Source organism: Leuresthes tenuis, unplaced genomic scaffold (assembly GCF_036924035.1).
Source record: "Leuresthes tenuis unplaced genomic scaffold, fLeuTen1.0.hap1 SCAF_2, whole genome shotgun sequence".
In the NCBI taxonomy this organism is placed as follows: Eukaryota; Metazoa; Chordata; class Actinopteri; order Atheriniformes; family Atherinopsidae; genus Leuresthes; species Leuresthes tenuis.
Window position 1 is genome coordinate 4,151,454 of NW_027325356.1, and position 12,952 is coordinate 4,164,405.

Here is a 12,952-nt window from a genome sequence, read left to right on the forward strand (position 1 = left end):
GCAGGGATGTGGAACTGTGCCCTAGTTTTGTTAGCAGCCTGGCTGCTGCTTATTGAACTAGTTGAGGCCAGAATTCACATGACTGAGTGAAACAGGTGCAGAGGGAGTTGCTGTGGTCTAAACCAGAGAAAATCAAGGTGAGCACTGGAGTCTGGAGGTGGTTGGCTGAAAGTAGTGGCTTGATTTCTGTGATATTTCCCAGATGAAGAGTCGGAACTGAATGAGATCCTTGATAAGAGGTAAAAAATGAAGAAAACAAAGGTTGATGGACGAGGTCCTGATGTTGGGGAAATAAAGTAAAACAGTCAGAGTCACTCAGAAGGACCTGAGCTCTGTCAGAGATGAGAAGGAGGACATTAATTAAGATTATCTGTCTGTTTTGTGGTCGCAGAGTGGGTGTCGACCATCACTCGGTTTATCAAAGTTTCCTGAAAACTGGGAAGATGAGCGCAGTTCAGAGGCTGAATCGTGCAAAGATAGAAACAGCTGCACAGAGCTGCACATCTGGGTAATAATTCAGATCTCATTTATGTCTGTTTCTAGCTTCTCGTTAAGCTCAGCAGGTAACATGTTAGGATGTGATCAAACATGCGATTTTTTTGGTTGGCTAATGCTAAGTTGCTATGGAAACTTCAGACAGAATAAAACCGGTTCACCTCCATCTGCAGCAGATGATTTTTTAACATTTTATTTTAGATGATGGCATTTTTTTCATGATTTTCAGGCATTCTCCTGAACAAAATGCATCAATATTCACCACTTCCTGCTTAGATGAAAGCTCACTGGAGCAAAGTGGCCGATGCTCCTTCTGACCAAAAAGATTTTCTGACGCAAAGTTTTCTGAGGAGGTGTTAAAATGTGGCTCAGCTGAACAAAAGCAGGACTGCTCCCATGTTTTTATTCCAGCACAGAGCAGATGGGACTTTGCAAACAGCTGAGACTCAAACAGCAGCTGCTGGGTGGAACTGAGACAAACTAAAATAGACTCCGAGTTCAGTCAGCTTGACCCACCAAAAACCACACATCATAACATTTAGCTGCGATACATGAAGAGGCCGAAGCTGATTAAGAAAGGCGGATACCTCTGATTCAGCTACTCTTTAAATGTCTAGACATTCGACTATTTTCTTTCATACGAAAATAGCTCTTAAAGGTGTTTTGAAGAAGGTTCTTCTTTTGAAGCAGCTGTTTTCATGGTTCAGATTGTCACAGATCATTAAAAATATGTGAATTTTGAAGTTTCTTTGCTTATTAACAACACATCTGAGGAATTGTACGAATTGATGGGCGTAAGAAACGCACTTTAACGTGTTTTTCATCCATATGAGACACGATTACGATTCAAAACCACATGATATTAAGGTTTAAAACTCGATTATGGCTCTATTTTTCTGCTCTGGTGTTGGCGTCTTTCCCACAGCAGAGACTGCGATGGTTCGACTGTTGAAAGGTTCACTTTTAGAGGGCCGAGCGGCACGGTCAGTAGCTCAGTCAGCACAGCTACTCGGACAGCTGAGTCGAGTTATGGTTAGAGCTCAGCTTGGCAGTTTAACTGGACCAATGTCCTCGACACGGTGCGGATGAACAGGAGGAGAACTGAGTTATGTTCAGTGCCATAAATCCGTAGAAGGCGAGAAAATGTCCAAAACATTTAGCGGCTTCTGACTTCCTCTGTGTTGGATCCTGGAAAATTTAACACTGAAGTTCCAAAATCCAGATTTAAAGCTGACATGCAGAGTTAATGAGCTGCTTTTTGCTCAGTTTAACCGTCTGAAAAGCAGCTAAATGCATCATGTAGGTGTGTTAGTCCAGGTTTGAGAGATTAAATTTAGTCTAAGTTCGTTTAGACCAGTCAAGTTTTAACCTGACAAACAACAATTATTTATCATTTAGTCCTATAAATGTGTTTAATTGTGTTCTGATGGCATCTGGAGAGTTTGGCGGTTTGGTGGATTTTTTTCTAATGTTTTCAGACTATTAGAGAACTACAGAAGATTAACTTTGTCAGGCTGATGCAAACATATAGTAACTGATAGCATCAGTTTGTGGGGTCCCAGATGACTTAATGGCATCATAACTTATGGATCCACTGTGCAGAATGTCCCCAAAATGATTCGTCTTATAATGTGAAACACAAATGCAAATAAAGGGACAGGAAGAGGCTGCTCAGACCTCTTCTTACCATCCTGGTGATCTGATACACATTCAATATGTGCATGTGTTCACACCAGGAACACATGAAGTGACCACTTGTGATCAGATCTCAGTTACCTTCTTGGTAAATAATGCAAATAATATGTCACAAAGTCAGCTGTTCCACGCTCCAGTCGCTTGGAAACATCCACAGCTTAGTTCAAGACATTTGAGGCCTATTAGAAGCCGACTTCCCGGACAGATCCAGAGCTCTGGCTCGTTTGTTCGCTGCAGAAATGAACAAAAAGATCAGGAGGCTGTCAGTGAATGAATGACACATCCTGTGAGTTTGGGCACGTCAGGGGAGTGGGTGGAGTGCACGTGGCCAAAGACACATCTGGGTTCTGTCAGGTCTCACAGAGACTCTTAAGTTTTTGTATCTTGTCTTGTCACTTCCTGTTTTATTTTGAAATGAATTTCTCATTTTTAAAGGGACAATCATGTGATCATCACAGGATTCCAGTAAAAGACAGATTGTGCAACTGTGTGCGCTGAAATGTGTTCACACATGAGCTGAAACATACTTTTGTCAGGTCTCACAGAGGCTCTTAGGTTTTTGTATCTTGTCTAGTCACTTCCTGTTTTATTTTGAAATTAACAACTCCTCTCGTTTCAGATAACTTGCTTTTCCTCCCGTGTCTTCCCTGATTCCCAAAGTGTTTCCACCTGTTCCCCTCGGTCCCTCAGGTGTATTTAGTCTGCGTTTCCCTTGTCTCGTTGCCAGTGTGTTGAATTGTCTTCCTCTAGCCTCCAAAGTAACTAAAGTATAAGTATCCAAGATCTAGTTTATTGATGATTTCCTCCTTGAGAGTGATTTTCTGCCATAGTCATAGATTTAGCCAAATTAAGTTTTGTTTGTCTTGTCGTTTATTCAGTAGTATCTCCAGTAGAGGAGTGTCTTTGATTTATAATTATAACTTTCATAGCAACTCCATTAGAAGGAGCCTCTTTCTGTTTATTGATTTGTTAAATTTCCATAGAGCCTCCGACGGTTCGGAGAGGGATAAGTTTATTTGTAAGATTTATATAACTTTTTGTTTTGTCCTCCTAGCGTGGAGAGAACCTTCTTTTGATAAGTTTTATAGTCTTATAGTCTCCATAGGTATCGAGAAGAGTGAGTTAGGAATTCATAATCTATTGCTTTGCTCTGCAAGCGACTATCATTATATAAATAAAATCTGATTATTGATTCTACCCTGCATCTGCGTCCAGTGCTTCACGGATAGTGACAGGTTCACAACAGTTTAAACTTTTAGAGTTGTGATCCGATCACTCGGGCTGCACTTTAGCACCAGATGAGCAGCCAAAAACTGTAGAAGTCTCTTTTATGTCTCCATGAATCACCCACTGGTGCAGAGGAGGACTTTTTGACTGGCACTGCATCACTTGATTCAAGTCAACTGGAAACATTAAACTGGCAGCTTGAGAAGGCTTTTTTTTTTACCTTGATTTACAACCTTAATGCAGGAGTGAAATCTTTTTACCAGATAAGTGAGAAGGGGCTCTTTCATTTGTCTTTCCTCCTGTTTCGTCACTGTAAGCCGAACGCGCTCCACAGGTGTAGCATCAGAAAAGACACAACACAGCCTGAAGATCTCCCCTGACTGTCTCCAAAAAGGACGCTGGCCAGGGTTTGTCTTTTAAAGGTCTCTGCGTGCACCGTGTAAATGAAACTCAGATGCATCGCAGCGCTGATGCAGCGTCATCTCAGATGACCGGCAGTCTCCTCTAAATGTCAGGGAGCTGCTGGCTGCCCGGCCCGCCACGCCTTTTTCACCAGACGTGCTGCTTTTCACTCCCCTGAATGTCTCCAGAACGCCTCTGCTCTCCTCCCTCCTCCACCTCCTTACATCATCCCTGGTTATTCTCTCCCACGTGCTCAGATGCACACGGCAGCTGGGAAAGGTCACTTTTTTTCCCTGTATTTGTAGATTAATGCATTTCTGAGGTTTTTAAGGATTCTAACTATTACTGGCTGCTTTTATCCTGAACGAAGCAGGTTATTTAAAGGCCAGCAGCAGTATTTAGTTCACCTCACTGAGCCTGAATGAACACTTTTGGGTGTAGTATTATAAGTATTATAACACCAATGTGGGACAAAGCATGTAAATATTCGGTTGCACCTGTTAGCGAATGGAAACAACACAAACCTCTTATATGTTGCAAAAACCTGCAACAACAGATACTTAAATTTGTCACCGAATCACTTTGGTAAGTCTCTGATTTTTCCTCTTGCACCACCATGTGGTTCAGATATGTTTTTATCCCTTTTTAAAGTCATTAGTCAAAAAAATTAGTCTTTAATGCTTAGTAATAACCAGCTGAACTTACAGGAGAGATCAAATTTCTCCAGTTTTAGCTTCTTTAGCTCTGAATGACCGAGCTCCATCACATCTTAAAGATCTCACAGTTGGATATTTCCCCAACAGAGCACTTTGCTCTCAGGCTGCAGGTTTCCTTGTGGTTCCCAGAGTCTCTAAAAGCAGAATGGAAGGCAGAGCCTTCAGTTATCAGGCCCCTAAAAGCAGAATGGGAGGCAGAGCCTTCAGTTATCAGGCCCCTAAAAGCAGAATGGGAGGCAGAGCCTTCAGTTATCAGGCCCCTAAAAGCAGAATGGGAGGCAGAGCCTTCAGTTATCAGGCCCCTAAAAGCAGAATGGGAGGCAGAGCCTTCAGTTATCAGGCCCCTAAAAGCAGAATGGGAGGCAGAGCCTTCAGTTATCAGGCCCCTAAAAGCAGAATGGGAGGCAGAGCCTTCAGTTATCAGGCCCCTAAAAGCAGAATGGGAGGCAGAGCCTTCAGTTATCAGGCCCCTAAAAGCAGAATGGGAGGCAGAGCCTTCAGTTATCAGGCCCCTAAAAGCAGAATGGGAAGCAGAGCCTTCAGTTATCAGGCCCCTCTCTGTGGAACCAGCTGCCAGTTTGGCTTCAGGAAGCAGACACCCTCTCTACCTTTAAGATCAGGCTGAAACTTTCCTTTCTGATAAAGCTTATAGTTAGAGATGGCTCAGGTGAGCCTGAAACATCCCATAGTTCTGCTGCTATAGGCCCAGCCTGCTGGGGGAGCTCCCATGATGCACCTCTCCTGCCTCTCCATGTACAGATGGCATCACGTGGTAGTGTGGCCGAGTGGTCTAAGGCGCTGGATTTAGGCTCCAGTCTCTGTGGAGGCGTGGGTTCAAATCCCACCACTGCCATTGTGTTTGGTGGCAGCACATATATTACAATAAATCTGTTATTAATAAATAAATGATGTGTCCTTGGTAAAAAGGGTGTTTTGACTGAACTCATACTTCAGAATTATAGGGACTGGATAGTGTTGTGGTATTATTGTCACCTTTCTGAGTTCAAATCCCCTGCATGACTCCAGTAGGGGTCCTTAGGCACGACCCTCTTACCCTATCTGTAAGTCGTTTTGGCGTCTGCATAAACATAAACACATCATTAACTTGTGTTTCTCTCTCTCAGCAGGTATCTCTGGCCTGGTGTTACGCTGCTTGTTGTCCCCTCTTTCCTGTCCTCTCAGCCCCAGCTGGTCCAGGCAGATGGACCCTTCCTGGTTCTAGTTCTGGAGGTTTCCTCCTGTTAAAAGGGAGTTTTTTCTCCCCACAGTCTCCTCGTGCAGCTCAGGACAGAAGATTGGATCAGAGAGAAGTTTGGATTCATTCTGTTGGCTTCTTTAGCTCGGCTGCCTTTTTTTAATGAATAGCTTTGTATGAATTAAACTGATTTGGAATTTGATTTATGAGTCAAAGTCACCCATAAATAAGGCGTCTCTTTTTTTTTTTTAAATGGATAAAAGTCTTTCAGGAGATGTTGAAATGTAAAGAACATTATATCTGTACTACAAACAATACGTTTCAGGCAATTCAGGAGCAGAGTCTTCTATTAAAGACAATAACTCTCCCTGGAACAGACTTTGCTTCCCTGAAGAGCTTCAACACACAAAGGAAGCTTTGTGATAAACTGAAGGTAGGCGAACAACCTGGAAGACTTATTATGGCCTATTTAACAAACATTACGTCAAATTTCTGTTAATTATCTGTCTGTTTTGTTGTGTAAAAAAAGATTTAGGCTACTGCCCTCTTTCTGCCTCCTTGCATGTCACCGAAAACAGCGTTGCTATGCAACAAACTTCCTGCTGAGGCTACCTCGGTACCCTTTGGATTACAAATAAGAACATGCTCGATGTTTCTTTAAAAGCAGCTTTTTCTGAACTCTGCCTGTGCCTTTATTCCAGCTCCACTCGTACCACAAAGAAGATGTTGTTAAAAACTCCTCAGAGATCCAGAATGTCCTAAAATTAGTTGTAATTAGAACAATACTTAATACAGTAAGTAATTTAATTTGCAGAGGAGTAATTAGTAGCTGGTTTTATGATTAATCCACAGTTTGAATAGTTGTATGAGTCAGAAATGAAGGAAAATAGACAGTTTTCCCTTATTGTGAGTCGACTAATTTATTATTTTAATAGAACAGGCAACACATCTTGTGTTTGGAAGGTGGTGCATTTTGTTGTATTTTCCTCTCAAACTTGGCAAATCCTTAACGGTATAAACGCAAATATTTTGTAGTTAAGTTACTGCTGAAATAAGATGACCGGTTTTCATCCCCAGATGTTATTGATAATGCTGCCTCAGCTGAAGGGGAGGGGCGTAAAAATATTAAACTGCAGTGTAATAAAATGAAATCCAGCTCTGCGGCCTCCTCACATTTTCCCTGACATAAAGGGAGTATTATGAGCTTCCAGGGGACTGACTTTATAATTGCAGCAGATGATCAGCTTGAAACCTCTGGCATATATTCATCAGTATCCGTGACGTTGAGATAAATAGATAAATCTGGAGCAGGAGAGTCTGTGTCTTGATGTACATCCTCGGCTGCAGTGATAGATCAAGTGGAAGGTGCAGATCAATAATGGCTGCACATGGTCTCCAAATACCACACCAACCTTTTCACTGTGCCTTGAGATTCTTTTAAGCGTGTCATTAAAATTGCATAAAGTCGTCCATGAACTGACAGCGCCACAGATTGCTTCCTGAACCGCATCAATCAGCTTCCTGCTCATCGCTGCGACCTGCAGGTGGGGCTTTTAACGTCACATTCCAGTGATTTGCTGTAAATCTGGACCCTTCTCCGGCAGAAATCGATAGAGAAACAGATTACTGTGAGCCGAGCGCATGTAGCGTGGGAGAAGAATCATAACCAGAACCTTCTGTTGGTTCGAAATCCCACAAGAGAGGGGAAAAAAAGACATTACGTGAGTTGTAAGTCTAGTTAATATCGGTGTGATGAGGTCGTCACACTCTGAAACTACACATGCTGACTCTGCAGCCCCTGACGTATCTGTCTCCATTACTTTGGATACTCTACGCACTCCCTTTTCCCCCTAAGCTTTCCTGCCAGCTTTGCTGTTGTGTGAGCAGACTGAAGAGGCAGATGCACGTGTGCGAGCTTCTGCCCCTCGACAGCCTCCTCTCGGTTGCAGCCATCACTCATTTCTGTCTGATCCTGCCAAATTCAGCCTCCAGTTTAGTCTGTCACACTCTGTGAAAACCCGTGTGTGGGTTTGCAGGGTTTGTACGTCACCTGTGAGATGTGTAATCCCCTTCTCTATGAGCTGCCGCTCCTGATGCATATAAAGACACAACGTTTCGGCTCTGCAGCCCCAGCCTTACAGCTGCCGCGTGGGATTTAGTCGGAATATCAAGAGACAAGAGCTTTGGGTCAGTAAAAACCTCTTTGGTGATGTACTTCACACATTTAGCTGGCTTATTAAGACAAAAATGACCCAAATGTAGCTGTTTTAATGAAAACTAAAGGCTGGGATAAGCTGCAGAAGTAGTGGACAAGTCACAGGAACATGAGAAACAAACAAAACACACACGACTTAGAATCAGCCCAACATGGATGTGTTTGGACTGTGGCAGGAAACCAGAGTAGAGACAGAGCCTGTGCTGGTTCTGGACGGATATACTGTGGATTTCTGCTGCTGCAGCTGTTAAATATTGGCACGAACACTTCAGCAGTGATGTAGAAAACTTGAATCGACCCCCTCGGTCTCCGGATTTTAACATAATGTCTTTTCTCACCTCACCGATAGAACTGGACCACATGAAAAGTTTAAAGAATCATCGCTGGAGACAACTAATGATGCTGAAATCACAAGCTCAGAATAACCTGTGTAAATCAGCCCAGCTGGTGTTCAGCCAGGAATTTCTCATTTTTAAAGGGACAATCGTGTGATCATCACAGGATTCCAGTAAAAGACAGATTGTGCAACTGTGTGCGCTGAAATGTGTGAAATGTGTGCAGGTCTCACAGAGGCTCTTAGGTTTTTGTATCTTGTCTTGTCACTTCCGGTTTTATTTTGAAACTAACAACTCCTCTCGTTTCAGATAACTTGCTTTTCCTCCCGTGTCTTCCCTGATTCCCAAGTGTTTCCACCTGTTTCCCTCGGTTCCTCAGGTGTATTTAGTCTGCGTTTCCCTTGTCTCGTTGCCAGTGTGTTGAATTGTCTTCCTCTAGCCTCCAAAGTAACTAAAGTATAAGTATCACAGATCTTGTTTATTGATGATTTCCTCCTTGAGAGTGATTTTCTGCCATAGTCATAGATTTAGCGAAGTGAAGTTTTCTTTGCATTTGTCGTTTTTCAGTAGTATCTCCAGTAGAGGAGTGTCTTTCATCTATAATTATAACTTTCATAGCAACTCCATTAGAAGGAGCCTCTTTCTGTCTATTGATTTGTTAAATTTCTATAGAGCCTCCGACGGGTCGGAGAGGGATAAGTTTATTTGTAAGATTTTGTTTTTTTCCTCCTAGCGTGGAGAGAGTTTTCTTTTGATAAGTTTTATAGTCTTATAGTCTCCATAGGTATCGAGGAGAGTGAGTTAGGAATTTATAATCTATTACTTTGCAGGTGACTATCATTCTATAAATAAAATCTGATTATTGATTCTACCCTGAGTCCAGTGCTTTCTCGGCTCGTGACTCGAACTTTAATGGCCACGGTTGACGACATTTCCCTGGAGCGCTCTCTGATGCTGGCAGGTTTTGTTTACATGCTATCAATCTGCAGTGCAGGTCCACAGAGTCTTTATTAATTGCTCCATGTGGGTGACAGCTGCATTCTTCTTCCCCCTCCCTTGGGATGGGACTCTATCTTTAATGCTGCCAGACTGTCTCCGAGCCTGGAAATGGTGTGAGATTCTGAGAACTAATCGACATGCAGTGAAGGATGCACTCCTTACATCTGTGTCAATAGTTTTCATTTCACCACGACGTCAGAGGCTCAGAAGTGTGTCAATACTGCACAGTCCACAGAGGAACCTGCCAGCGTCTTCAAGGAGCCAGACGGAGGCCGCAGAGGGCTTCAATCTGGACTTAAGGAGCTCTGAGGTTTCAGGTGACATTCTCATGTTTTTCTGGCATAATTGACCAATGAATAATTAATTTTGTCACGATGACGAAGTATAGCTATGAAAACTGAAATATAAGAACGTTTCTAAGCTGTTTATAGTCCCATATAACCCATATGCTGTCGGTTACTTTGGAAATAGCAGCTTTTTAAGTGTTCTGTGTGGAATTCATGAGAGAATTCTGGTTATAACGCATGCTAACGTGATGCTAAAGACTGTCGATGAAGAGTTACGAGCATTGTGTCCTTTGGTTTAAAAAGCATCATCCGCCCTTTTATATCCTCTTCATATCTGACGGAGCAGCTGAACTCTGGGAAGAAGCCTGGAATTACACTTTCTGTCTTGTATATTGCCTTTGTTGTTAATTTGTTTTCCACGCTTCACCTTTTCCACCCAGCAGAGGTCCTCGATCTGTCAGCCGGCACCTGGCCACCTGCCTGAAGACTGTCAAAAAACACCTGCTAACATCTGGCTTATGAGTACTGTTGGAAAGTGTTTAGGAGGCATTCAAGCCTACCTGAAATGACAGATACTCCAATAAAAACAACAAATAGGTCTTTTGTTTGTCCTCCAAAGTCTCATCTGCAGACATTCCCAAGTTTACAAAGCCAAAAACGTCCTCTGAAGGAGGCAGGAGAGGGGGGGGGGGGGGGGGTAGATGTCACCTTACATCATTGTGCTTTCAAGTGTGGAATGAGACGGTAAGTTGGGTTTAGGCAATAGCACCACTTGGTTAGAGTTTGAAAAATATCTTGATTTCCTTTTTGTTTTTACATGATTACCTTAATTCGTGCCATTTTTAGACTTCACATCCAGTTTGTAGAAGTTATAATAGAAGTTCTGTATTTCATGCAAGTCCCTGTAGTTTGTTTTGGCCTTCAGTCTTTTCTCTGCAGCAGTAGCTGATATTTTTCAGCTCCAGCTATGATCAGCATTGATTTAACACCTGGGTGCACGAGCTTAATCTCAGTAAAGGTAAACTGAGCAGTGTTGTTTGTGTTGGAGAACACTTACATGACATGACTGCAATGGCAGTCTATGAATATATTTCTCCAGTTTTAGCTTCTTTAGCTCTGAATGACGGAGCTCCATCATATCTTAAAGATCTCACAGTTGGATATTTCCCCAACAGAGCACTTTGCTCTCAGGCTGCAGGTTTCCTTGTGGTTCCCAGAGTTTCTAAAAGCAGAATGGGAGGCAGAGCCTTCAGTTATCAGGCCCCTAAAAGCAGAATGGGAGGCAGAGCCTTCAGTTATCAGGCCCCTAAAAGCAGAATGGGAGGCAGAGCCTTCAGTTATCAGGCCCCTAAAAGCAGAATGGGAGGCAGAGCCTTCAGTTATCAGGCCCCTCTCTGTGGAACCAGCTGCCAGTTTGGCTTCAGGAAGCAGACACCCTCTCTACCTTTAAGATCAGGCTGAAACTTTCCTTTCTGATAAAGCTTATAGTTAGGGATGGCTCAGGTGAGCCTGAAACATCCCAGGGTTCTCATAGCTCCCATGATGCACCTCTCCCTCTGCTCTCTTTACTATATTAATACTTGTATACATCAACCATGTATATGTTTTGAGTTTTTCATCTATATTTTTCTTTCCTGCACTGGAACTAATAATGTTATATATTAATAGTCAAACTTGTTGTAAAGCTAAGATTTAAACCCTGTTACTAAAGTTTAATGTGCTGTAGGTGATCAATTCCCTGAACTAACAAAGACGTCTAACTGCATCACTGCAATGGGTCAGATTTCATCTTTAGAAATTACATTTACTTTCAGTCGTTCGACAGTTGTTTTTATGCAAAAACAGCTAATAAGTGAGCAGCAGCTTTCAAACTTCACTGCAGTAAGAAACATGACCAAGTGCTAAATCTATTCAATGTATCTGAATGACAGAGTGCACGTGGGTAAAGAAGTGCAAATTAAGTGTGAGCTGGGTGTGTTAAGGTGTGCGAGATGTAAGGAGAGGAATCTTTAACAGGAAGAGACGGGCGCCACTGCTCTGAATGTAAAGCTAGCTTGTTCCAACCTCATGGAACCGCAAATGCAAGCGCTCTGAACTGAGATGTATTATGTATCTGAAAGGCAGTAAGATGATATTACCAAGAGGAATGCAGTAGTGACTGAGTTTAGTTGGCTGCAGACCCAGAAATCACTGTGAAGATTAGCATTAGTGACTTGATTTGATTGATTTGTGCAGCTATGGTTAGAAAGTGGTGGTCAGTGTTAATGTTACTGTACAGTCTGAGGTTTTAAGCCCAAAATACAGCAGGCAGTTTTAATCTTTTCTGGTTACTTCTACCCTGAAAACCTGGTCAGACAAGATCAGCCACTCATGTCTGATGGCACTGTCTGGTGAACACAGAACAAGGCCCTCGGGATGCCATGCAAGACTCGAGGGCACCGGCTGTCCTTCAGAGCATATGCTACCCATCAGGGAGGTCACTGCCATGTCTGCTGCCTGAGCTTTTCCACGGCAGAAAATTCTCCTGGCAGATTTCCCTGCTCTGGCATGTGGTTGGAAACAAAAGCCTCTGTTCCAGCAGATTAAATCTATCAATGATCAAGTGAAAACTCTGAGCCATGCTGCTGGATTAACTATGAAGAAGTCATTTAGAAATGATGATATATGGTCAACTGAGATATTCGGTGTCAATAAAGATAAGAAACTATACGTCTCTTGTACTGTAAGTCTCGATCATATAGATTTTCCTTTGTGGTCTTTGTGTCTGAGCTTGTCAGCCATGATGACTGTGCACTCCCCCACCGGCTGCTTATTAGTATTCGAGTCACAGAGCAGGAGGAGCTGTGGTGTGACGGGCAGCGAAGCCAAACACACAGCGAGCGCTGGGAGAGATTTCCCCGAAAGGTAAACACAAATAACAGGAGAGCTTCTAAACCCCTCTGAGCATCTCCACCATGAACAGGAGCCACTGGAGGATGGCTCCAAAGAAAAACCCTCATTTGAAGGCAAACCCTTCTCCTCACAGACAATTTTCCTGTGTGACCTTTGCAGGCTGCAAGCGACACTGAGCCCACGTTTCTTCCCAGTTTATCAGCAGCAGCTGAACCCGAGCTTGATCCAATCAGACTTGCTCTCTGCACACCAGAGACCAGAAGCAAGTACAACCAATGTTTATTGTTCAATAACCACCGAGAATCTCATGGTGCCCTTGCATCGATTCGAGCTTCGCTTCACTTATTTTTACTCAAACCACCGATGTCGATAGAGCCCGACCATAGCAACAGAGAAATGCCAACATTGTCTCTCTTTCTTAGTATTTAAAAGGATAAAGCTGACATGTTCCTTAATTAGCGGGAACAAGGATTGTGCTGCTGCTGTATAATCCG

The 12,952-nt window shown here is 43.0% G+C and overlaps 1 protein-coding gene and 1 non-coding gene across 2 annotated transcripts in view; one reads left to right on the forward strand and one right to left on the reverse strand.

The window, feature by feature from the left end:
• Positions 1 to 12,952, reverse strand: part of map1aa (microtubule-associated protein 1Aa) — a 55,706-nt gene that overhangs the window by 38,064 nt on the left and 4,690 nt on the right. The window lies entirely within an intron of this gene.
• Positions 5,307 to 5,388, forward strand: trnal-uag (transfer RNA leucine (anticodon UAG)). The gene has a single exon. It is a non-coding gene; the product is annotated as a tRNA-Leu (tRNA).